This window comes from Onychostoma macrolepis, chromosome 04 (genome assembly GCF_012432095.1).
Source record: "Onychostoma macrolepis isolate SWU-2019 chromosome 04, ASM1243209v1, whole genome shotgun sequence".
Lineage (NCBI taxonomy): Eukaryota > Metazoa > Chordata > Actinopteri > Cypriniformes > Cyprinidae > Onychostoma > Onychostoma macrolepis.
In genome coordinates this window covers 3,515,857-3,543,630 of record NC_081158.1, presented here as the reverse complement: position 1 = coordinate 3,543,630, position 27,774 = coordinate 3,515,857, and the positions used below count along the sequence as shown (strand labels likewise).

At 38.2% G+C, this 27,774-nt stretch overlaps 1 pseudogene; it reads right to left on the bottom strand.

Annotated features, from left to right (window-relative positions):
• LOC131539225 (NACHT, LRR and PYD domains-containing protein 3-like) lies at positions 1 to 26,095 on the bottom strand (annotated as a pseudogene).
• Positions 26,096 to 27,774: the final 1,679 nt, after the last annotated feature.

Here is a 27,774-nt window from a genome sequence, read left to right as displayed (position 1 = left end):
CATTTTATAAATGGGGCCCCAGATGTTGATGTTTTATTGGTTAAAATGATGCCACCATCATGGAGATCAGTGTTTGCTTTAGTTGGGCTCTTGACCCTTGACTCTTGCATTAGCTCTCTCTCTTTAGCAATGCATGTGCTGTTGTGAAACAGCTGTTAGCTGTTTTTATATGATGATATAATTGTTGTAAGCTGGTCTGATTGCATCCAAAATAACTTTTTTATGTTTTGTGTAATCAGCCCTGTAAAACTACAGCATGCAATCAAGGTCATGCGCTAATACTTATAGTGAGTGAATTTTAAATATATGCACTGCATGTAAAAATTTGATCACCTGTTCTATTTAGACACACACAGACATCAAGAACCAGCATATAAATCTCGACAATGGTGACAATCAACAAAATGCTTCATTCTGCAATGCATGCTGGGTAACACCATAGTATAAACTTCTATCATGCACTGCAGTATGTCACTGTGACACTGGTGGTGGTTGAGGAGATTCCCCCCTTCTATGTAAAGCGCTTTGAGTACCCAGAAAAGCGCTATATAAATGTAACAAATTATTAATAATTATTATTACACCTAAACCTACCCCTTACAGGAGACTGTGCATTTCAACTTTTTCAAAAAAAACTTAATTCTGAGTGATTTATAAGCGTTTTGAAAAGTGGGGACATGGGTCAATGTCCTGAGATGTCACCTTCACCTTGTAATACCTATGTCATACCTTTGTCATTATACAAATCTATGTCCTGACCTTTCACAAAAACGCGCACACACACTCACACACACAGATTTACTGTCTAGATGAGGATTTCTGATTCATGTTCATATTAATGTGATGAAAAGACTCTATAACATCTGTCACTGATTGATCATGCAGCTCAAAGCATTATGGGTAGAATCTCTCTGATTCATCAACACAGTTTCACTGATGATTCATAACCATAAACTGTAATCCCAGGATAGAGCGGCCGAGTGAATGTGGTCCGTTCTGTGTGGATGAGTCTCATTGCGTCAGAGACGCTGTAGAAGGACAGAGTTCCTGCTCTCTCATCCACATACACTCCTGTTCTATAGATATAATCATTAACTCCTATTCTCCTGATATCATCATCATCATCATCATCATCATTAACTCCTATTCTCCTGCTGATGGGCTTCACAGAGAGATTAGTCTGTATGTTACTGTGTCTGAATGAGTATCTGGAGCGAGAGCAGATCAAACTCCAGGACTGATCATTATATCCAAACACACACTCATCACCTCCCTTCCTGCTGATGCTCTTATATGACACTGCTATAAACACATATCCTCTCCCTCTACACTTGATCTCCCAGTAACAGCGTCCACACACACTCTCTCTACACAACTCCTGCTGACACACATCAAATCTGTCTGGATGATCAGGATACGACTGGAGTGTGCGAGTGAATGTAATCACTCTGTTGTTCTCAGACAGAAGGAGGTAATTATTCACTGTGTTCGGATCCAGAGTGAACTGATGGGAATCTGATGGAGATAAAACACATCACAATCAGGAATCATGAATCAATTCATAAATCAGACACACAAACACGTGATCTTTAATATAAGACTATAAAATCATTCTGTGGGGACATTGTGGGGAGTGGCCTGTGGTCCCCACGAGGGGAAAAGATTATTAAAAATAGTAAATGTCTATCTGAGTGTAAGAATGCAAACAGGTTTTCTGTAAGGGGTAGGTTTAGGGTTAGGTGATAGAAAATATCGTTTGGTCGGTATAAAAGTAATAGAAGTCTATGGAAAGTCCCCACAATTCACAAAAACAAACGTGTGTGTGTGTGTAGTCCTGCTGTAATTCTGGATTCTTCTCCATGATCCACTCTATAAAACACACACAGAGTCATATTATTATATTTTCGATTATGATCGTGGCTTCCAATGATTTTGAAAACAATATAATCAAGATAAAACAACATGTTAAACCATGCTTTAAACATACTAGTAATATTCTAGATGTTAGCAACATGCTAAACATGTTAGAATAGCACTAGCATCAGGGTTGCAGCTCTCACACACTTTCAGACTCTGTCTCTCACTGACTGACTAAATCTCACATCAAATAACAAGAATCTGCTAGATCTGCTCAGGATTTTCCCACTGGTCTTGTTTGGTTTCACAGAGACTGGACTGGTCTAAAGCACATTAAACCAAATAAAACCAGACCATGAAATGAACAGCTAAAGCGATGACGGGTCAGTAGTATGGTTCTGTGTCTAAATAAACTCAGTTCTTGTCAAGAAAAAAGAGAAAGGAATAGGAGTTGTGAGTAGGGTGGCCAAAGGGATGAAGCTTAAGTGAATGGTGCACTGTTGAAAATGTGAGTGTGAGTTGACAGTATATTCCAGGTTAATAATTGCATTACTTTCACAGTGGGAGTTCTTTTGTCTCTTAGAAATAAGAGGGGGCAGTCATGGCCTAATGGTTAGAGAGTCGGACTTGTAACCTGAAGGTTGCGGGTTCGAGCCTCGGGTCCTGCGGGGATTGAATGGGGGGAGTGAATGTCCAGCGCTCTCTTCCACCTTCAATACCACGACTGAGGTGAGACCCTTGAGCAAGAACCGAACCCCCAACTGCTCCCCGGGCACCGCAGCATTGGCTGCCCACTGCTCCGGGTGTGTGTTCACAGTGTGTGTGCACTTTTAAATACATGTGCACATATTTTATTCCTTAATTTAATGTACAGATAGTACAGTACAAAAATAATTACACTGCCCCAGCATCCTGTCGTTGGTCTGGGACAGGCCAAAGAACCTCTTCAACATCACAGGCTATACTGGCCCTGGCTAGGCAGCAGGGATGAAGTCCTCTTGCATGCCTGATCCAACCCTGACACTTTGATTTGAGCGAAAACAACGTATCCGTGTGGCGCAGCTGACACAGAAGAGCTTACACTGTTTGTGTTCAGTGGATATTCTCCAAAATGGCTCTAGGGTGACACAGAGGAGACAAATTTGAATAAAGTCTTTTTTTTTTTCTTTTGCGCACAAAAAGTATTCTCGTAGCTTCGTAAAATAAAGTTGAACCCCTGATGTCACAAGGATTATTTTACCGATCTCCTTGCTACGTTGTTGTCTATGGAGGGTCTGAGAGCTCTCAGATTCCATAAAAAATATCTTAATTTGTGTTCCGAAGATGAACGAAGGTCTTATGTGTTTGGAACAACATGAGGGTGAGTATTAATGACAGAATTTTCATTTTTGGGTGAACTATCCCTTTAACGATGACTCACTCATAAAGACATCTCTTGCCTTCATCTACTGGCATAACAATTATAGTAGATAATGAAATATTAGCATTATACCGTCAGTGGCAAAAAATAATCTTTAAATGTAAACAATACTGTTTATTGCAATTATTTCTCACCCAACAAAACAGTAGTTATTGTGACCTACACACATTTTATGCTATTTTACAGTTAATGCAGCATGTAAGTTAAACCAGAGCAAAGGCATTTAAATTACATCGAAGCAGATTAATGCTATCTGATGGAAATAAATAAATAAAATCAAATGTAATAAACTTTTCAGGAAAGTGGATCCCAAGGGCCAGAGATGAGAACTGCTGGTGTAACCACTGGATGCCATCATTACTTTTTAAATATTATAGAAAACTTTTGCTCGAGGTTTAGATTTTTTTGTTTGTTTGTTTGTCTTCTGGCTGAACTAACTGGTAAACAGCTGGTCAAAGATATTTGTTATTTATGCCAGAAAGCATATAGAAAGAGGAGAGTATTCTGTCTGTTTATAGAAAAGAACATGCATTGATAGTAAATTGTGATTGAGGCTGTTAGTCTCTTAATGTTCTGCCTTAAATCTCCTTTTGTGTTCCACTGAAGATAAAACTCACATTCTGGTAAAAAAATAAAACTGTATATTATGAAAAGTGTCATTCTTGAGAAAACTATTGCTTTTAAATTGTAACATGGAGTTATATTGGTTTAAAATTTATTTTTGGACATATATTTGTGAATGCATGGGTGTGAATGTAGTATTTAAAAAAACAAGTAGGAAGTAGTTGTTGATTGTGTGTTGTCATTTAACCAAATTAAATCAACATCATTTCAATGTAAGGTACATTGCACTTCACTGTAGTCTTGCATTAAAGGCATAAATATAACTTTTAAAAAAAGAGTTTATATGGTTGCTTCTTATTTAATTTGTTTCAGTTAATACTGCTCTTGGTGGTTGTGGTGGTGTGGCAGGGCTCAGACTAATGCTCTTTAAATCTGTTATATTGTTGTGTCCTCTAGAAACCCCTAGACTTCTATCTACATAGAGACACTGAGTAGTTCAAAATCAAATAATAAAACCCAAAAACTTGCTGTTCAACATACTTGAGTTTGTCCAGATTCTTGAGTTTTTCAGAGAGTAGCTTCACTCCTGAATCTCCTGGGTGATTGTAGCTCAGATCCAGCTCTCTCAGGTGTGAGGGGTTTGAACTCAGAGCTGAAGACAAATAACCACAGCCTTCCTCTGTAACCATACAGCCAGACAACCTACAGACACACACAGCAACAGTCCACATTACATTAGCTTGATTGTCAGACATCACTAACACACAGTCATCTGTGCTGTTATTTTCTGTAGTTTCAGTCATAAAAGTAAAGTAATCAGAAACAGTTATACTCCATTAAAGTACAAATGTACTTAAAAACAGGCACAAAGTATTTCTACATTGTCACTGGACACACAGGGTTAACCTCCTGGGGTCGACAATGGTGCCGTCACTTGTTCACGCTGTCATGCATTTTTTCCTGATGACAGTGAAAATAACTTAAAATGCTCCGTTACATAAGTGCAATACATCGTTTGAATCTGTAAAGGGTTTACTTTTATTTGTGTACAATCACAAAATCAACAAAACAGTGTGCTTTTGTGAAACAAAGAAAATATACATGGTGTGCTTTCAGCCATCTCAGTCTCTGCGAATATCATTCTGAAATGAGTCAATAAAATGAACTGAAACTCAGCGAATACTTGACACACAGACATGAGGAATATATCTATGGAATGCTTGAAGTGTCTACTTTGAAATGAAGTAAGTCTTATCGAAAACAAATATTCTGTTAAAGTAATCCGTATGAAACTAACGCGAGGTACAGTTTTTCCTGTCTGAGCTCATTATCTTAATGTGATAATGCACACAAACTGTTCATATGATAATTATCCACGTCAGACACGTGGGCATGTAAACACCCACATCGCTTCCATAAACAAAGTGTGAAGATTCATCAAGCTCATCTTGGCTACTTTTTAAAAAAAAGACACGCTGAGAAGAATAAGCCAGAATTTACCTCAGAAGAAGAACGCAATGTGACCCACCATTTGATCCAGCTAAACTATAACAATAGATTATATGAACTAAGATAGGCATGAGTGTTTTTTACTGTATTTTTATTAAAATTTTTATAAATATAACAATATACACATAGCATTTACTTGAAATGTTAATACTGGGGAAAAAAAATAAATAAATAAATACAAATGGATAAATAAACAACCAAACAAAACAGAAAATGTCTGATTTCAGTTGTAAATCTGCAGTCACATATCTGATTGGAACTCTGAAAAATCTTATTTTCATCTTCCAGTCAATGTCCCAATATCATCATTGCCTCAGATTTATTAGCATTAACTTTGTATCCAGAAACTAATCCAGTCTCTAAGGTATTCTAAGAGGGCCGAGAGAGATGTAAGAGGGTTTTCAATGAATAATAATACGTCATCTGCATATAATGATATCTTATGACACTTTCCTCCTTTGTCCTTTATCCCCTGTATTCTGGTGTCACTCCTTATTAATTCCGCTAGTGGCTCGATACTAAGTTAAAGTAAGACTGGAGACATTGCATCTGATGAGTTCCCCTACCTAAACTCAGAACAGTGACCATTAACTCGAACTCTTGATGTACAGTTTTTTTATTAAAAAACCTTTACTCATTTAACAAAAGTGTCATGAAATCCCATATAATTAAGAGTCTGTTCCAGAAACACCCAGTCCACCCTATCAAAGGATTTCTCAGCATCTAAGATGAGAAGCATTGAGGATGTTTTACTGTCTTTTCCAATCTGCTGTAAATTTAAAACTCTTCTTATATTATTTATTGCATATCTTCCATAAATAAATCCAGTCTGATCTGGTTTAATATGTTTTTGAATTCTGAGGCATCAGTATTTACACTGTAACATGATGCATGTTAGTCTATGAATGTTTAGACCAGTGTTTACTGTGAAATACTCTGTTTGCAAATATCTGCTCAAACGTAGATGTTTATAATGTGCTTAACTATAATAATTTAGTTTCTCTGACATAAAATGTCATTTTTGTACTGTATGATAATATATACAAAGCCTATGATTACAAAATCATGTTTTTTGTTCTGAATGGGCAATATTAGTGATTGCTAATTTAGTCATAGAGTTACTCCTGATATCAACATGCTCACTGGCAGGGACGGACTGGGAGTAAAAAACAGCCCTGGATTTTCTCCCAAATAGGCCCACCACAACTACAAACAGCTGCTATCTCACAATATTACAGCAATCAATGTATAGCATTTATGGCAATAACATCACAAAACCCACGGTGACCCTGCTGAAAAACACAATAGAAACCATCACAGAAATTCTAATGGTTTCCACTACAAATACCATTACAAACACTGCAAACCATCAACTTTTAATCATTAAAACCATTAAATAATGGTTTCCTGTAGTGTGTTTTGGGACATGTTCCATTAGGATTTAGTAGTTTTAACAATAATAATATTTAAAAACAATAATAGGCAACCAATTATTAGCAGAGACCAATAGGGTCCATTATAATTTCCATTAAAACCAGTAAAACCATTACAGATTCTATTGATGGTTTCTATTGTTGTTGTTTTTTTCAGCAGGGGATTGAAATAAATGTATTATTATATGAACTTAAATACTTGAAATCTACATAAAAAGAGCAGAAAGCAAAAATGTATATGACATAATAATAAACATAAAATCTAGAAACCTGAAACTACAGAATTCTTCAACTTGAGTATTCATATATATATATATATATATATATTAGTGGTGGGCATAGATTAATTTTTTTAATCTAGATTAATCTAGATTAATCTTGGAATTAATCTAGATTAATCTAGATTAAAATGGCTCATTTGAATTCTGCCAAGTAGATCAGAATAAATTCACTACTAGTAGTAAACAACTAGCAGTCATCAAGAATTTAATATTGATAATAACATTGAAGACATTGTATGATTATTCCTTAAAGATAAGGTTTTAATAGTTTTAATAGTAGTAGCCTATTATGTTCTGCCCAATGTCTTCAAGTGAAACCGAACTTTTTTTTTTGACGGGTTGCCGTGAATACCTTTACGTTTCTGTGTATATGATATGAGGATAGTTTTTCTCAAATGAAACGCTCGAGTGCTCGTGAAGTGACTCTCAGAGCAGTTCTGGAGATGTTGTTCATGTATTTATGTCCTCATTTAGTGAGACGACAGACGTTAATATCACCGCAAGCGTCACGCGGGCTTCTGTATGAGTAGTGAACAAACCCGTGCGTCTGCGCCATACATTAACACACAGACACGCAGAAGTCATATTTAAATAGACGTTTTGCGGCTTAATATTTACAAATAGGAGTGGGAGTGTGCTCACTTGTGTGTGCGCCACGTGTGTGTGTGTGCGAACGGGCGGAACTCCGCTGTGCGCGATACAGAGAGCGCGACCATGTAACGAGAGACAGAAATGACTTGCCGATCTTCATTGGGAAGCTTCTTAAAATACATTTTCCTGAAGCAAACCCGGCGGCTTCATAGCTGCATCCATTTTAGCACGCATACACACAGGTTCGAAGACTCGTTCTCGCCCCCTACAGTGCAATTCTGCTAGGTATACATCCGCGCTAAAATATCAGGTGAAAGTCATCATAGCTTGCGTAGTATAGACCCAGCTCCCAACCCAACTTTGAGAATAGATTAACGGCGATATTTTTTTTATCGCCCGATAAGAGTCTCGCGTTAACGCAGCACGTTAACGCCGATAACGGCCCACCACTAATATATATATATATATATATATATGTGTGTGTGTGTGTGTGTGTGTCTTGTTAATCGGAGCAGTCACCTTATAGGCTACTTTATTTACTCTATTTTCTAACTCAATATCTCTCAAGTGTAACCCGTTGTAGAATCGCTGCTGTCTCTTTATGAATGAATAGTATATGTGACCCAGGACCACAAAACCAGTCATAAGGGTCTTCTTTTTTTTTTTAAATTAAGATTTATGCATCATCTGAAAATATATATACAAATACAACCCAGCGACTTAAGACTGGTTTTGTGGTCCAGGGTCACATATTTATGCCAGACAATGCGGAGTGATAAATAGCAGTGAACGCTTGGACTAGGGTTGTCCTGGGATTTTACTATAGTGCTAAAGTTATAGGCTACATGCTGTGTATAGTGAGAGAGACGGGCAAAAATAACCTGACATAACTGTTCACTTTTTTCCTTTTAGCTTCTCCCAACCGCCTTTATCTTCATGTTTTTTGCTTGCCATCACAAGCCCTCTCTCTTTCGCATCAGTTTCAGTTTATTGTAAGCAAAAATAGATTGCATTAGCGCCCCATTTTGTCGGCCATCAACTTCACTAAATTTGACACTTTTTCTTTGATGATGACCCAGCCAGGCCAACAGCCGTCTGACTTCTCCAGAACATCCTGATGGACAGTCCGTCCCTGCTCACTGGTTTATTTATTTATTAGTGATCAGATACCTGCAGCACACGTGAGTCCTGCTGATTTTCTCATGACTCTTTTCTCTGAGAGCGCTGTACCAACATCAGATGTTCAACTACACTGGGCTGATGTTCTACATTAATATGGTAAAATAAGCTCCATGACTACTGATGATGGGGCTGTTTTTTTATTTTCTTGAATGCATGAAAAAAAGCAGCAAACACTTTGGAAAAATCAGGTAGGGTTTACATGTTTCTACAGTTGAAACGGTTTTTTTATGAATGGCACTGAAAGTCTCTGTGTTTAGATCATTGTGCTCAATAATGTGTCTTTAACCCCTGTAATCAACATATTCATAAAGCAAAAAAAAAATCCTGAGCCTGAACTTTTTTCCGGGGGCGGGGCGGGGTGTTAGCACATGCAAAGCATGTAATGATTGTGGCAACTTTAACATTTGAAAGGATACTATGTGTCACGGATCCTGTCCGTGGTCTTCCGTCCACTTGCCATCAGAGGTTGCCCTCCAATTACATGGACTCTTGCACCACACTACTGTTGCACTTCACCATCTAACTACATTTCCCATCATCCATCGCACAGATCACAGCTGTCACAGATTACACATTGCACTGATTACACAGCTGAAACCCATTAGACACTCTTTATAAGCCTTCAACTCTCTCTCCCTCACTGCCGAGTATTGTATAGCGTGTTTCCTAGCGATAGCTACTCTACCAAGCCCTCTTAGTTATCATAGCCTTGCCTTGCTTTGCCTTGCCTGATTTCTCGTGTTTTGATTCCTGCCTGTGTTTCCTGGATTAACCCTTTGCCTTGCCGTTCTGACTCTGTTTGCACCTCTCTTGGATTATAGCTCGTGTACCTGGATTATCTCTCTGCTTTTCCCCGTTGAATATTGTTCGCCGATTGTAGACCCACGCTTGCCCCAGGATTACTCTTTGTCTTGCCTATGTTGTACCTGTTTGCCATTGTTCGACCCTGCCTGTATTTATGACCATGTCTTTAAATAAAAGCCTGCAAATGGATCCGCACGTCTCACGTCTCGTCAGCCCCGTAACACTATGGCAAAGTTCTTGCTTTCCTTATTCAAACTTAGTTTTTTTCATGAATATATGGTTGACCTGAAGAATGAAAGCTATATCATACACTTGGAAAATTATGGAGCTATATCACCGCTTATCAACACTAGGGTGTGTGACGATACACTTAGCTCACGAGATGAACTTGGTTCACTAGAACGAGACAATATTTGAATACTATTTTTAAGAAAATTTAAATGACAAAATATTGGTCTTTTAGTTTCAAAATGTAAATGCAGTTGTATCTTGAAATATTTTAACTAATCTAGGGCTGTAACTAATGATTAATTTGGTAATCAAGTAATCTACTAATTACTTTGACAATTGAGTAATCTGATATTTTTTAGTAACAAATAGACCTAAGTGAAAACCAGGCTTTAGTATGACTATTTATATATAAACTATATAAACGATGAGGCAATAATAATATAAAAACCAAGTAATTACTGTTAAAATTCATAACGTAATATGCCTATACATAATATGAACATAACCATCTTAAGTACATGTTTACATGTTTAAAGAGGCGGCCACTTACAACAACGACACAGACCTACAGGAGTACACTGAAACTGTGACTGTCACCAAGACCATCACCACATGCGCCAACCAGAAGCCATGGATGACAGCAGAGGTTCGTGGGCTGCTAAAGACCAGAGATGAAGCTTTCAGATCAGGAGATAAAGCAGCCCTCAAAACAGCAAGAGCCAATCTGTCCTGCAGCATCAAAAATGCAAAATGGTCATATGCTCAAAAAAATCAACAATCACTTCACAGGCAGCAGAGACACACGGAGTCTGTGGCAAGCCATTCAGACCATCACAGACTACAAGCCCCCGCCACAGGCCTGTGATGATGACACATCCCTCCCAGATACACTCAACCACTTTTATTCAGGTTTTGAAATGCAGAATGACACACCTGCACAAAAACTGCCCACACCTTCCAACGACCAGGCGCTCTGTCTGTCTCCAGCCGACGTAAGGAAGACCCTATCTAGGATCAACCCACGCAAGGCTGCAGGTCCTGACAACATACCTGGCTATTAGAGATGCGCGGATGAGCTCAAACGTCACCCGAATCCGCTGCTTCAAATAAATTATCTGCCCGCCACCCACCCGCACCTATATTTTTCTCTGATTTAAATAACCGACCCGACCCGCACCCGATCGTCACATTACAATGATTCTAATTAGACTAATTCTTATTTTTGCACGATGATATGATGAATGGATGGTTCATTTTTAAGAGCAGATTCAGTGATGTGAGAGCTGATCTGCGCATCACGTCTGCTGCGCGCTCAGACGCGGCCACCGGAGCTGATCACGGTCGCACTAGTCAAGTCAATGCTTGTGTTTATACCCATATATATGTATATATATTATACCAGCCACACCGCGGCACATTTCAGAAGCATCCCAGAATCTCGTGGTCTCGCGAATCCAGTTGCTTCACTCCTGGTGTGATTTGGCACCGCTTGAAGGACAGAACAAAACATCGTCGGAGCCGTAAGGGGTAACGATAACAGGCTAATACAATGATAATAGGCTGCTTTTAAATGAACATTTAATTAAAAAACAAAAGTTGTTCTTTGGCCAAATTATAGTCTACACTTTCTTAATAGCATAAACAAACACGTTACTCCATTCAAACTTTATCTGGAATGCCACTGTATCTGTCACTACAACTTCTGGAACAGGTGAACACACACAAAAATGAAATCTGCGTGTCTGTTTGTCTGATGAAAAAATGAATTTAAAACACGTTCTTATATTAGAGAATATTTGCATCACTAATGATTTATCTCATCCACCCGCGACCCATCCGCAATTAATTAGAATGTATTTTTTTATTACATGATCCACCCGACTCGCGGGCCCCGCGGATACAACCGCCATTCGCGCATCACTACTGGCCGTGTACTGAAAGACTGTGCTGTACAGCTGACAGATGTCCTAACAGATATCTCCAACACATCGCTGAGCCAGGCAGTCGTCCCCACATGTCTCAAATCCACAACAATCATACCGGTACCAAAGAAATCACCTGTGTCCTGTCTAAATGACTACCGTCCCATAGCACTGACTCCAATCATAATGAAGTGCTTTGAGAGGTTAGTCATGCACAACATCAAAACCAGCCTCCCCAACACACTCGATCCGCTCCAGTTTGCATACCGTCCAAACCGCTCTACAGACGATGCAATTTCCTCCACCCTCCACCTGGCTCTTACCCAACTAGAAAACAAAGACTCTTATGTTAGAATCCTGTTCATTGACTTCAGCTCAGCATTCAACACAATAATCCCACAACAGCTCATCAATAAACTAAACCTGCTGGGCCTTAACAACTCCCTCTGTAATTGGATTCTGGACTTTCTAACCGGAAGACCTCAGTCAGTCCGTGTCGGCCACAATACCTCGAGCACTACCACACTGAGCACAGGTGCCCCACAAGGCTGTGTGCTCAGCCCGCTGCTCTTCACGCTGCTGACCAACGACTGCACTGCCAAGTCCAGCTCCAACCACATCATCAAGTTTGCTGATGACACAACAGTGGTAGGTCTCATCAGCAACAATGATGAAACGCACTACAGAGAGGAAGTGGCACAGCTGGCGAAATGGTGTGGCACTAACAACCTGTCCCTCAATGTGAGTAAGACAAAGGAGGTTGTGATGGACTTCAGGAAAAACTCCGGTGATCACCCCCCACTGACCATCGACAGCTCGACTGTGGAGAGAGTCAGCAGCACTAAATTCCTGGGGGTGCACATCACAGAGGATCTCACCTGGACCACCAACACCATGTCACTCTCCAAGAAGGCACAACAGCGCCTACACTTCCTCCGCCGGCTGAAAAGAGCAAGTCTCCCTCCACCCATCCTCACCACTTTCTACAGGGGCACCATTGAGAGTGTGCTGACCAGCTGCATCACTGTCTGGTATGGGAACTGTACAGCAGCAGACCGCAAGACCCTCCAGCGGACAGTGAACACAGCTGCAAAGATCATCGGTGCCCCTCTCCCCTCCATCCTGGACATTTTCCTTACACGATGCTCCAGCAAAGCCAACAGTATCGTGAAGGACTCCACCCATCCCTCCCACAGTCTCTTCCAGCTTCTACCATCAGGAAGACGGTACCGGAGCATCAGAGCTCGCTCTGCCAGACTGCTCAACAGCTTTTTCCCCCAGGCTGTGAGAGCCCTGAACTCAAATCCCCCCGCCCCTCTCTGAAACCCCACACAAACCCCCTACCTCCTGAATCATGGACCATCTGAAACTTATGGAACTTTTTTTTGTGCAATCGAAGTGTGCTACACACAGGTGAGTGGGCCTGTACAAACCACCTGTAGTAGCACACTCTCCTCCTCTATGCGCACTAGTCACTTTTCACACACACTGCTGTGTGTATACAAATCCCACAAAAAGACTCAGTAATACATGTATGTTTACATGCTCATGCACTACAAATCATCCTGCACTGTTCCCCAGCCAGCTGCTTGACTCACAATGTCTCTCTTTGCACATGTACAGTATTTATCTGAAGCATTCAAATAGTTTGTATAGTTTGTATTTTTTAGTTTATGTATAGGTAAATTTTTTATATAGATAGTATATTTATAGTCCAAATTTATCAGTAGGATAGTTGTGTATAGGTTTATATTGTTTTACTTCATTGTTGTATGCCTGTATTTATGTAGCACCGTGGTCCTGTGAGGCACGACATTTCGTTCCACTGTATGCCCCCGCATGTAGCGGAATGACAATAAAGCTCAACTTGACTTGACATTATGTGTTATAACAAATACCTGCAGAGGGTGCCAACATTTCACTTGACATTTCACTTTACAACGTGATTAAACGACGTTTAAATCCATTTAATTTTAATATTTGGCCACATGCAAACTCAGAAACTTTTATTTTGAAATCACGATGTACAATACATGGCATATTTAGAAATATGTTGATGTATTCTCCTGTGTTGGCAAAGGTTTATAAATGATTTACGTTACAAATCTAGTGAGATAATACACGCTGTGTTCCCAGATGAACTTTAAGCTATTTAAATTCACAGCATATGCAGAGGAAGAGTTTAGCCCCTTTCACACATACAGTCTTTACTGGTAAATTACCGGCAAGTTACCATTAAGAGATCATGTGTGAACAGGACCTTTTCAAAAATCCCGGTAAATTTGTTCTGGCAATCATATAATTCTTATGGAGATGGCATGATTACTCTGAGCTGTTTACAAAGCTCCGCTGCTTTTTAATTAGTTTTTCTATGTAAATATGCGCTAGATGGACATCTTTGACCATTCCGCCTCGCAGCTTTTTCAATGTTTTTCAACGATTTTTTTTTTCCGCAGCCAAAGGCTACACGCCTGAGATCCGGCACGGTACCCAAGAACTTTAAGCCCTGTGATTATACTGTGTTGTAAATAAAATACAAATAATCAAAATCCCCATTCTTTTACTCTCCTCACATTCTCTGTTACCAGCTTCACACACACATTACTGACTGATGGCTCATTATGGCTGCAGCATCTGTACTACCAGTAAAACTTTACATTCATTTTCTTCAAGAATAGCGCCGTTGTTACTTCACTGGTGAGAAATGTCATCTAGCTTTTAAATTGCTAAGCTATTTTACTGATAAAATCATCAGAATAGCGCTAACAATGTTAGCGTGTGTGCGTTTCTGTACTATAGGTGTGTGCGTCTGTAAGGGAGAGAGAGTGAGAGAAATATCAGAATAGCGCTAACAATGTTAGCGTGTGTGCGTTTCTGTACTATAGGTGTGTGCGTCTGTAAGGAGAGAGAGTGAGAGAAATATAGAGTATGTGCTTTCTGTACATAATAAAACATAATTTTGTGGCAAAAACATGGAAATAATCTGAAGTTTTTAGCCTATTGTTTACTGTATTTAATTGTTTGGCCAATGTCATTGTGAGTTTTGGTTATTTTGTCACAGCAACAGTGTTGCCAAGTCCATGGTTTTCCTGGAATTGGGCCACTTTAACTCTGTCCCCGGAAATGTCCCTGTTTTACAGCACATCCAAAAAAACAGTGAATACACATAAAAGCCCAATCGACATAGCCTGCAGAGTATCAGCGCAATCATGTAGAGATTATTTTCACCAGCAGAGGGTGCTGCAAGCTACACTGATTACTTGGTCATGCGCCGCTGCGTTAGTGACGAAGAATTTACGACGTGACATGAGAAAGCATCATCAAATATCAAAAGAGCAGGGGCGGTTCTAGAGGGGGCCAGTGCCCCCCTGTCAACAAGCTTGCCCCCCTAAATTTGGAATCATATCACACCAAACAATTTTGGGTGAAATGCGTAGTTTGTCCTGTAAACTATATAAAAAGAAAAACAGCTGTTAAATTCAAATCTGCATTCGCTGGCTGGCACAGAGCCAGAGAAACACGTTTTAAAGCACTGCACATTATAACCAATCACATACGATTCTGCTGAGTTTATGAATGCAAGGACCAATCAGAAGTGTTCAGATGAGTCATCGCCGAAGCGCCGCTATCTCGTCACTGCGCGCTGACTCAATTCTCTGGTGAATTCTCTCATCAGAAACAACAAAGTGAAGATGTATGAATGTCAGTAAGATATTAATTTCACAGTGTAAACAGCTTTAGAGATTATTATGACAGTGTTTGAGAGTGCTTGAACTCGCTGGACTGAAGTGAAAATGTTCTTTGATAATGTAAACGTTCTTTGTTCTCTTTTTGTACAATGAAAGTGTTACAGGCTAATTAGTAACTTACAATGTTTTTATTAAATCCACATAAAATACAAACTCAGTCATATTATATGTTTATGGTATGACACTCATATCTGGTACTTAAGTAAAAGGACAGATTTTTATGCAAAGTTAATAGATTACACTATTAGGCTACTTTGCCTATCGCCCATTATAGATCAACTAACATAATCTATAAAGGTGCAAAATGCATTTACTTACACGTATTTGAGAATCCAGATATTTCGTGATATATTTTGGAAATATTTCGAATAAAAAAAAAAAATTAATACATAAGCCTATATCAGTTATACAGTGGTATTGTGGCTGCTGTGTGTCATATGACAAGCATGAGAGACCCCCCCCCCTTCACTCGTGCCCCCTCAAAAATGATGCCCCTGACATACAAAATTATTTGTTAAATAAATGAAACATGATGAAATATTCATTTTAGTTGAAACTGTTATAGATTAACAATTGTTATAGATTGCAATGACACATGACATGGTGAAAAATGACTGAACGAATAATACTTAAAGTAGGTTAGGATGAATTTTAAATTTGTGCTCCCTAAACGCACAAGTGGCCCCTGTCTGGCAAAAGAGTCAAAGTTATCGGGGTCAAGGTTAAACTGCTCGTGTTAAATTAAAGTAACCTAATACTATGTGTATGTACTATATAACAGGAAGCAGGATTGTTTTGCATGAAATTTTAAACATTCCTATTAAGTTCCGTCGTCACAACAGAATTCCCACACATTTCTACCACGTGGGTGAAAGTATGCAGAAATATGGACAAATAAAAATAATATTGAAACAATTACACTTTCAACTATTACATTTGTAGAAAGGACAGCTGTACTCAAAATGAGCCTAAAATGCAAAATAAGAAGGTTAATTAGGGATGGTGAAGGTCCATTTCAAAAGCACAAACATAAAAAGATATTTTAAGTTTAAATTACTGGTTGTAATGGTAATATATACAATTTGTGAAAATTAAAATATTTAATACAATTAGAAAATGTTAAAAATGTTGAATACAGTATATTTAGACACTGTCTAACACTTGATGGCTGCTCTGCCAATTCTTCATCATCAGTTAGGAACCTAGGTGTGTTATTTGATAGCAATCTTTCCCTCGAAAAACATGTTTCTAGCATTTGTAAAACTGCATTTTTTCATCTTAAAAATATATCTAAATTGAGACCTATGTTCTCAATGTTAAATGCAGAAATGTTAATTCATGCGTTTATGACTTCAGGGTTAGATTATTGTAATGCTTTATTGGGTGGTTGTTCTGCACACTTAATAAACAAACTCCAGCTGGTCCAAAATGTAGCAGCTAGAGTTCTTACTAGAACCAGGAAGTACGACCACATTAGCCCGGTTCTGTCAACACTGCACTGGCTCCTTATTAAACATCGGATAGATTTTAAAATCTTATTAATTACTTATAAAGCCCTGAATGGTTTAGGTCCTCAGTACTTGAGCGAACTCTTATTGCATTATAATCCTCCACGTTCGCTGCATTCTCAAAACTCTGGCCATTTGATAATACCTCGAATATCAAAATCAACTGCGGGTGACAGATTCTTTTCCTATTTAGCACCCAAACTCTGGAACAGTCTACCTAACACTGTTCGGGAGGCAGACACACTCTGTCGGCTTAAATCTAGATTAAAGACACATCTCTTTAACCTGGCTTACATAATACAGTAATACGCTTCTAATATTCAAATCTGTTAAAGAATTGTTAGGCTGCATTAATTAGGTCAACCGGAACAGGGAACACTTCCCATAACACCCAATGTACTTGTTACATCATAAGTAGTATGGCATCTACGCTAATATTAGTCTGTTTCTGTCTTATTCCGAGGTCACCGTAGCCACCTGATCCAGTCCGTATCCAGATCAGATGGTGGACTAGCACCTAACGATGACCTCCACAGCCCTGAACATCAGCAGAGACCAGGACAAATAGATGTGCCCCTGAGACTGAATTGTATATAAATAATTACAATTAATTATGATTAATTACAATTATTTATATCGGCTGACAGTGATAACTGTAGCAGAATTAAATTGCCATCAACTGATCTGGTCGTCCAGCGACCATTCAGTGTAAGTTCATATCAACTCTAAGAAAGGATATTTTCGTGGCCACAGAAAATACTTTCTTAAATATTAATGCATTAGAGCATGTAGCAAGGGTCAAAATCGTAAAGGGACATTACTTTGCAAGGCAGAACCAGAAACTCATGTAATTTGTGCACACAACTTTTATTAACTAAACGCTAACACACATAACTAATCTAAACAAACAACAAACATACATACACTCACGCGTATATACAAAAGGGGAGCTAAAGTGGATGAATGAAGCCATTAGAGAAAACAGAATGCAGTTATGGAAAGAGTCAGTTAACCACCCGAGTAAAACCATCAGCGCCGTTCATAACGGGGTCTATAACTTATACTAAATCTCTGTTTAGTTTAGTTAGATGTACCATACTTGCACTTCCATGATTGTTGAAGTGTGTCTGGAATGTAGTCTCGGATGGAAAGTCTTGATGGTTTCAGGTCTTGGACTCGCGATCATGTTCTTCCGGGTTGAAGAGTGATGAATTCCAAAGAGGTTATTCTTGTTCTGAAGTCCTCGTAGCTTTGGTTGAATGGAAAGTCAAGGCTGCAAAGCCTGGCGCAAAACTTAAGTGTCCCGAAGAGTTCTAGCTCACATCCTTTTAGAATCTAACAGAACCGCAAGACTGAGATATGTTGGAGCCCACCGGGCACACCGGCACCGGCTCAGGCTCTCCACACGGGCAGCAGTCCGGGATTTTTAGCAGAAGAGAGTGCGGAAGAGAGTGTGCAAAAAGAAGCACGAGAAGAAGCATGCGTGGAGCTGTGTGTGAGCTCTTTAAAGTCTGCAAAGAGTCACACCTCTCAGGATGGGCTTGACCAATGAGAAAGGCTGAATTTCCAAGCGGGAGTTTGGAAATACTGGGGGCTTTATGGCCCTTTGTCTGAGAGCATGGTAATTTGCAAAAGGGGTTGGATTGAAAGTTATTATACAAACTATTAAAGATTCTTAGGACACTGAAATGTTGCATAGGTATCAACATGTAATATTCACTCTCAATTAGATCATCCGAAGACGAATTGATAGAGACCAAACATGTTACAGTTAGAGTGATATTAACTAGTGATCTATTATAAGCATGCATAAAACAGTATACAATACACAAAAACACAAGAGCAGTAATAATATACACAATGACCTAATGATATGTGTGTTCATTCAAAGAAAGGTTTTTCTATGAATTAATTAGAGAAGAGTCCATTTTATGGCATAATGTCTTTTTCCTATATGAAGTGAGTGTTGCTCGGCCATTTGCATTCCTTTGAGCAATAAAACTAGTGTTATCTGATGGGTTGCCATGGCCCCGGGGGGCCTGGATGCGTCCACAGACATAGGGGCACCTAAGGATGTGTATTGGGTGAGGGGTCTGTGATTGTTTGTTAATCTAATAACTAATTTCATTTGTTAAATCAAATGAAAATTGTGTGTCTGATTGGTCCAAATGCTACAGCAGCTTACAGTTTCTCTTCAGTCCATCAGAAAGCAGCTTCACTCCTGAATCCTGCAGGTCATTATTACACAGGTCCAGCTCTCTCAGAACAGAGTTTGAGGATTGTAGAGCTGATGACAAACTCTCACAAGACTGAGCAGTGAGATTACATATGGAAAATCTGAACGAGAAAAACAGTAATTGCGCACAGAATAAATCTTAGCAATGTGATTTTTAATGACTAATGAAGAAAAAAAAAATCTATGAAAGTGTTTGAAATCAGACCTCAGTATCTCCAGCTGACAGTTTGGACTCTTCAGTCCATCAGAAAGCAGCTTCACTCCTGAATCCTGCAGGTCATTGTTACTCAGGTCCAGCTCTCTCAGACGGGAGTTTGAGGATTGTAGAGCTGATGACAAACTCTCACAAGACTGAGCAGTGAGTTTACAGCCATATAGCCTGTGAAGAGAACAAAACAACCAGCCATATTAATGTGTTTATCAGGTTTATAATCTGGACTGCATGTTTGTCCTAAATACAACATAAGCATTAAAATGGTAGACATTAAAAAGACATTAAAATGTTATTAGTAACAGAGATTAGCACAAATGTCAGGGCATATAAAAGAAATCTCCAAGGTTCAAAAAATCCCTCAGGATCAACTCCTGAGTGTTAAGTTTTCAGCAAATCAAACTGAATCATGAATAATTTGATCCAGTTCAACTCACTGACTCAGTGATCTGGTCACAGCAGTTCACGTTATCAACACACTGAATCTGTCCTACTGAAATGAGGCAAATAATATAATATAAAAAGTAATATAACAGTGTGCAGAAGATTTGATTGACAAAGCGAAAACAGAGCTACTATAATAAATGCATAAAGAAAGGGAACATGTTTTAAATTGACATGAAATTGTAAACTGAAACAAACTGTTCAAAAGAATCACTTAAGGAAATTTAGGTATTATTTCATTTCTCATAATTGGAAAAACACATTACAAAATTCCAGGTTTTCCAGGATGCTTGGAAACCCTGATTGTTTTCTCATCAGGTTTTGGAGTAGTCATCGCCTGCCTTGTGTCCTGAATACATTGAATCACTGATACATTCATTCTACAATGTAAATGGGATAATCTGCTAGCTGTAGTTATGAAATGCCAATTCATCCTCATATTGTTACTAGGGGTGACCCCGAATAGTCGACGATTCGATGCTTCGATTCGAGGAGCCTGATTCGACTACCAATCTCACAGTCGAATATTCACAGGGTGTTATGATCATGCCATTTTGGCTATATGGGGGTGCCCAATGTCTGATTTCACATAGAACGACCGGTTTTCTCCCAATAAGTTAATATACAGCCTATTATGATATAATGCTGTAAATAAGAATCTGAAAAGAAAAAAAGCTTTAAATAAAAATTTTAATGTGCATGAATAAATCCAACCACCCCTATAGATTTAAGTTTCACTTTCCACAATCCATGACCGACAGAGGAGTATCTTGGCGGCAAGGATTTAAAAACTTTAACAAGACTCAAACTGACACAGGCAGAGTGAAAGATTGGATTTTTTTCAATCAGGTAGGATGCAAGTGATTTCAAAACATTTCAGCCGGTTTATATTGTGTCTATATTATTTATCTCAAAAAAGATGCATTTGGTTGAGTCGCTGCAGTAAAATGCTTCACTGTACGGTGATTATCTCTTCAGCGCACAGGACAAACAACTATGCAGAATATTAATGACTATGACTGGGACTGTCATATAACATTATAATGAGATCACTATTATAATAAAACGCTGTGAATTTTTAGAATTTAGTTCCCGTGTTTCTGCTTGTTGTTGCGTGAAGAACATGTCCACAAAAGGAGTTCATTCAGAACCGCGCAGACACGTTCATGCATCGGGGCATTTTGTGCAGATAGCCTACAAGTTGTTATATTAACGTTATGTTGTATAAATAATGAAGAATATTCTATATGAGCTAAATCAGTTAAATCCCATTGATTAAAAACCTGCTATCAAATGCTTCATTCTACTGGTCATTCAGCGCATGCAGCTCAAAACAGAAATGCAGAACATCAATGACTGTCATATACATAAGGTTATAATGAGAGCACTATTGTAAAAAATGTTGTGAATTCTTAGAGTTTCGCTGACGTTTAATGTTAACTATCTTTTAATCAAAACATAAAACATTATTCACTCCGTTTGTATCTGCGAGGCGTCCGTTACACATGTTCCCTGTGTGTTAATGTCAGTAATTATGACTGTCGAATGTCTGACTTGACTCTTGGTAATGTATTTTGCCCCTCGCCCCCAAACATATGATTCAACTGTCAGTCGACTATCAGCAAGATTCGAAAATTCCGATTCGACTATGAAAATCCTTAGTCGGGGACACCCCTAATTGTAACATAGTGATTCAGTGAATGTTAAACCTCAGTATGTTCAGCTGACAGTGTGAACTCTTCAGTCCATCATAAAGCAGCTTCACTCCTGAATCACACAGGTGATTTCTACTCAGGTCCAGCTCTCTCAGATGACAATTTGATGATTGGAGAGCTGAAGATACAGTTTCACAGCATGTTTCATCAAAAGCACAGCCGTCAAATCTGCCAAAACAGAAGGTTATGCTAATTATTTTCTGATGTTCAGTGTTTCTGCAATAACTTATTTTACCCTTCATAATCAGAACAACAAGAACTTTTACATAATATTTAGACATTTAATTGTTTAGTGATGTTAGAATAAAACATTTGATCAAACAGCAATCAGTGAAATTACTCACAAGGCTTTTCTGCAGCATCTCACACCTGGAACCAGTCTTGTAAAGCCTGATTGTGATGACGTGAACCTCTTTGGGTTGAACTCATCCAGCACCTTCTCTGACATCAGCAGTACCGTGGCCAGCACTGAACACATTGAAGATGAGAGCTTTCTTCCTGGATGTGCATCTGAACTGAGGTATCTCTGGATTTCCTCGTATAATGAATGATCCTTGAGCTCAAGTAAGCACTAAAACAGGTTGACTGCAGCTTCATCTGAGATGTTCTCTTTTTGTTTTTGTTTTAAGTGTGCACTTATTTTTGTGATGCTCTTTTTGGTTTCTTCAGTATGTGTGATCAGACCTTGGAGCAGGTTTTGACTGGATTGCAGTGAGATTCCCATCAGAAACCGCAGGAACAGGTCCAGATGCCCTCTCTGACTCTGCATTGCTTTATCAGTGGCCCACTTTATTAAGTCATGAAATTTGACTTTTCTAAAGAAGAACTGAAGCTTTTGCTGGGCTGTTTTTGTGAATCTTTAAAGAAAGACTGAAGTTCCTGCTTGTTCTTGTTCAGGTAACAGAGGAACACATGCACTGCAGTGAGAAACTCTTGAACACTCAGATGCACAAAGGAGAAGACCTTCGTCTCATGAAGTCCATCTTCCATCTTAAACATCTCAGTGATCATTCCTGTGAACTCTTCACCCTTCAATCCTGTGAAGTTTTCACTCACATCAATACCACATGCTTCCAGATCTTCCTCATAGAACACAATGTTTTCCTGCTTCAGCTGTTCAAACGCTAGCTTGGCTAACTTCAAAATCATCTCTCTATTTGAACGTAAGAGCTTTGTACGTTGTCTTTCTGTCTTTTCATCATACTTCTGGTTCTTCATGTTCATCTGTATCAGCAGGAAGTGGATGTACATTTCAGTGAGTGTTGTCCTGATGCTCTCTTCACTGTTGTTGATGAGAATATTCTGAAGTACTGTGGCTGTGATCCAGCAGAACACAGGAATGTGGCACATGATGTAGAGACTACGAGACGTCTTAATGTGTGAGATGATTCTGGAGGCCAGAGTCTTATCTGTGATTCTCTTTCTGAAGTACTCCTCCTTCTGTTGGTCAGTGAATCCTCGCACCTCTGTGAACAAACCCACATGTTCAGGCGGGATCTGATTGGCTGCTGCTGGTCGTGATGTCACCCAGACCAGAGCTGATGGAAGCAGATTCCCTTTGACCAGACTTGTGAAGAGCACATCTACAGAAGATCTTTCCTCAAAACTCTGCAGAATTTCACTTTCAAAATTTAAAGGCAGTCGACTCTCATCAAGTCCATCAAATATAAACAGATTACAGCCGGCATGTAGCCTTGATTTTACCAAATTCTTCATTTCAGGATAAAATACCTGTAAAAACTCGTGGAGACTGAACTGTCTGTCTTTTATTCTGTTAATCTCTCTGAATGGAATCAGGAACACACAGGCTATATCCTGATTGGCTTCTCCTTCTGCCCAGTCCAGGATGAACTTGTGAACAGAGACAGTTTTTCCAATGCCAGCGACTCCCTTGGTCAGCACAATATTCTTCTCACTGTTTTCCCTCAATATACTGAACATATCATTGCATTTGATTGGTTTGTTCTGTGTTTGTCTTGAAAGCATCATCAATCTTCAGAATCTCATGTTCCTGATTCACATCCTTCATATCTCCCTCTGTGATGAAGAGCTCTGTGTAAACAACCTGGAGTTGTGATTTATTTTCTTTCTTGCACTCAAAAATACGTCCTGCTTTCTTCTTCATGTTGGATTTGTGAGTTTCCAAGAATTTTTTCAAATCTGTTGTTATAAAATACGATTAAGTTAATAAAACAGGGAAAAAGCAAAAAAACAGATTTCATTTTTTTTAAAACAAACACAAAGAAACTCCGGTTGCTATAGAAACACTCAGCATCCTGAGATGTGCTCTTAGGACTGTGTATGCGCAATGACTGGTCTAACCTGAAAAATAAGCTTTTTTTTAATGCTATTTGAGCATAAGAAACAAATCTGGTTAGATCTGGTGACACAGTACATCACTCCACACATTTTACCTCTGTTATAATATTAATAATGCTCCCTCCCAACAACATGGGTCAAAAAAAGTGTTTGGGTCACTGCCACTGATATTCTTACACTAACTGTGATTTATACAGTGAAAACTGTGAAAAAAAAGTTTTGAATACGACTGATAAGACCTTGTTTTTCGGTGTGTTTCTCTGCTGTCTCTGAGAGTTTTTGTGGCTCTGTGAGAAGAGAGAAAGATAAGAGTGAGTAGAAAAGTTAAAAAGAACTAAAAAAAAAAACGTGACAAAATATACAGATACATGAAAGAAAATACTGTAAAGCATATCTGCCTATGAACAATATTATCATAAATGAACTGAGATATTTAGAGGTGTCTCACAGTCCTCCCTGTTATTCTCCTCCTGAGTGTATCATGAGTCACCATTCACTTCCCTTATGTTCAGTCACCATAGAGAACGTGTGAGTGAAGAAATGTCACACAGCCTCCTTTGTATTTTTATAAGGAGTTATTTTTCAAGTGATGTATGTTTCTTATCCTTTTTCCCCTACCTGCTGCATTATCGTTTTTCTTTGTTCAGTGTTATGTTAAAGAGCTATTTGCCTTCATCTTCTTTGTGTGTGAGTTTATCTTAGACACCTGTTTCAAGACACTGACAAGTAAGAGAAATCTAATTCTTACATGAATTTTAACAGGAATAGGGTTCACAAACACTCAGCATTATTTCACTGACTGCTAATAAGCCGTGTGTCTCAGTCAGCAGTTATAGTGACAGTACCGTGTCTGCAGTGCTGTAGTTGAAGGTCACTGATGTGATGGTGTTTCCAGTGAGTACAGGAGCATTTACAGTCGCACCTGTCTGAGCGTTCAGATCAACACTGACTCCAGTCTGAACACCACTGCTCATCTGGACTGGAATACAGACAGAGACATTCACTACATCTCCTGAATGACAATTACCAGGTGAAAAAAAATATACTTGAATGCACTAAAAATACTTAAATACCAGCAAGTACATTTGTAGTACACTCTTATTTTTTGTGCTAAATAAAATGGTAAAAGTTATACACTATAAATACACTAATTAAAAGTATATTTCTACTTCAGTAGTACTTCAGTTCAATTGCAAAAGTATACTAAATATCACTGAGATTTAAATTGATTTTTAGTGCATTGAAATAAAGTATACTACTGCAAAAATATACCGAGGACTTTTATTAGTGTATTTCTTAAAAGTGTACTTTGAATGATTTAAAAATTAGTTCAATCTTAGTACACTTTTATATAGTTATAAATTAAATTGATTTTATTTAAAATATACTGATAATTTAAGTTATAAGTACATTTTCCCAACTGTGCTACTTAAGTACACTTAATATATAAATAAACTGATTATCATTAACACTTAAACTGATTTTAAGTGTAGTCAGATAAAGTGTTTTATAATTGCATTGCTTAAAAGTGTGCTACAATCACTTTACATACAATTTTAGTGGATTTTTATATCACTAAGTTCTATTTGGATTTTCATGAAAAATACAGTAGAAATGCATTACTTAAAACTCTGTAGGCTACTGTGCTTAGGCTACTATAACTGCACTAATTGTCACGGTTCACAGGTTCGCTGTCTCTCCCTCCCTCTCTGTGAGAGTGTGTGTGTGTGTGTTCATCTGCTGATGAGTTGATCAGTGGCAGCTGTGGCTCATCAGCTCTGCTATTTAATGGCTTTGTTTCTTACTCTGTGTTGTCAGATCGTTGGTGTTTTTGTGGTGTCTTGTCCTGGAAGCGCTCTAGCTCTTTTTGGCCTTGTTCCTCGCTCCTGCTTTGGGCTCCGTTTCCCAAAACCATCGTAAGCCTAAGTTGATCATAGATGCATTGGTGGCAGTGGGTCTACGATGTACTTAGGCTAACGATGCTTTTGGGAAACGCAGCCCTGGACTGTTGGCTGTCGTTAAGGTTGTATTTCTGCTTGGTTCTGGTCCTGGATTGGTCGTGCTCATTGCAGTCACTGCACTTCCAGTGGACTCTTTCTCTTGCACCCAAGATCTTCATCTCTGTCTGCTGCTGATCTCTGCTTCCTCTAATAAACTCTTATTTGCTGAACTCACATCTGAATCCTCTGTTATTTCCCACACTAATAGCACGTGATTGGATGATTCATTTATATGTGTTTAGATGTGTACCCAAATTCACAATTTAACACTAGGTATACTTTTAGCATAAAGTACTTGAAGTGATATATTTTTAATGTAAAAAAAAGTGCTATTAATGACATAGTAATAGTGTACTTGATTGTGCTAATTAAAAACACCATAAACATGTAGTTATGTATCATATAAAGGGAATGTTAACATCATTACAATACATTTGAAATTAATTACTTAATTATTAAAATATGTGGGCAATACATATATACATTTTGTATATATTCATTATATATTAATCTTTTAAATTATTAAGTGCATTTTCTATGTATGATAAATATATTTAAAAGTGTATGAAAGATGGTTTCAAATGTACTCAAGTGGTAACTAAATACTTTTTTTTACAGAGAAAATATGTTAAAAGCACATTGTAATTTCATATTCATGGTGTCCCAAAATGCACAGTTGAGTACACTTAGATGTTCTTAAGATTATCTTAAGAAGTACTAAAGAATAATTTTTAGTATGGTAAGTACAAAATTAGTGCGCAGAAATAGAGCACTTGAAGTACATTACGGAAGTGTACTAAGTGCATTTAAATAAAATGTATTTTACTGCACTTTTTTCACCTGGGAATTTTAACGTTACTGGTATTCTGTTCTTCATTACCTTGCTTGTGTTTCAGCTTTTCTTCTTCTGGCTAAAGTGTGTCACGATGCTCATCAACAGATGCCATCGTCCTTCACTGACGCACTGCTGTTGGACAGAAGAAAAAGTGTTTTAAAGCTCCTCTGTCATTAGACACTTTCCAGAAATAAATACTATTTGAAAATAAACAAGTAAATAAAATGTAGCAGCATTTATAAAATATGAGTTATTAAATGTCTCTCTGTGGCTGTATTATTCACTATATTTAAAGAAACAAATAATATTGGGTTTTGTACACTAATAATCATATAAAATAAATTGTTAACAGCAGTTGTTCATAACTAATGCTCAATCATTACTTAATTAATCGTTTAATTATCTCATTAACTTTAAAGGTCCTTGCACACTGAGTCTGAAATTTTCGTATGCGTTTTTTTCATATTTTTCTTATCCATCATCCTTTCCTATCAAAATGCTTGCTACGGAGGCGAAAATGCAGAAAATCAAACCTGGTCTCAATTTTTTTATTACGGACAAAAGTTTCAGAGGCAGTGTGCAAACGTGATTGACACAACATGAGGTATTTATTTTTTAACATGTTATCAGTTAACTCTGGGGATTTTGCTGTGTAGGATCTTTAGGGCAAATCAGACAGTAATAATGTGATGTGTGATTTGACATTATCAAGTATAGCAAAAACCAAACAAAACACATCTACAGAGCGCACACATACATTACGTGATGAAGTCTAGTAGGTTAAACAGTGTGCGTGCGCAATTACAGTGTGTTCTTTCACTGCATGATTCAGTCTGTTAAAATGCATTTTGGAATAATCACAAAATTCAAGATATGGAGGCAGAAAATGTATATATTTATATATTTGAAATGATTTAAAACATGAAATTAAAACTGCCAGCAGGTGGCAGCAAGTCACTGTTA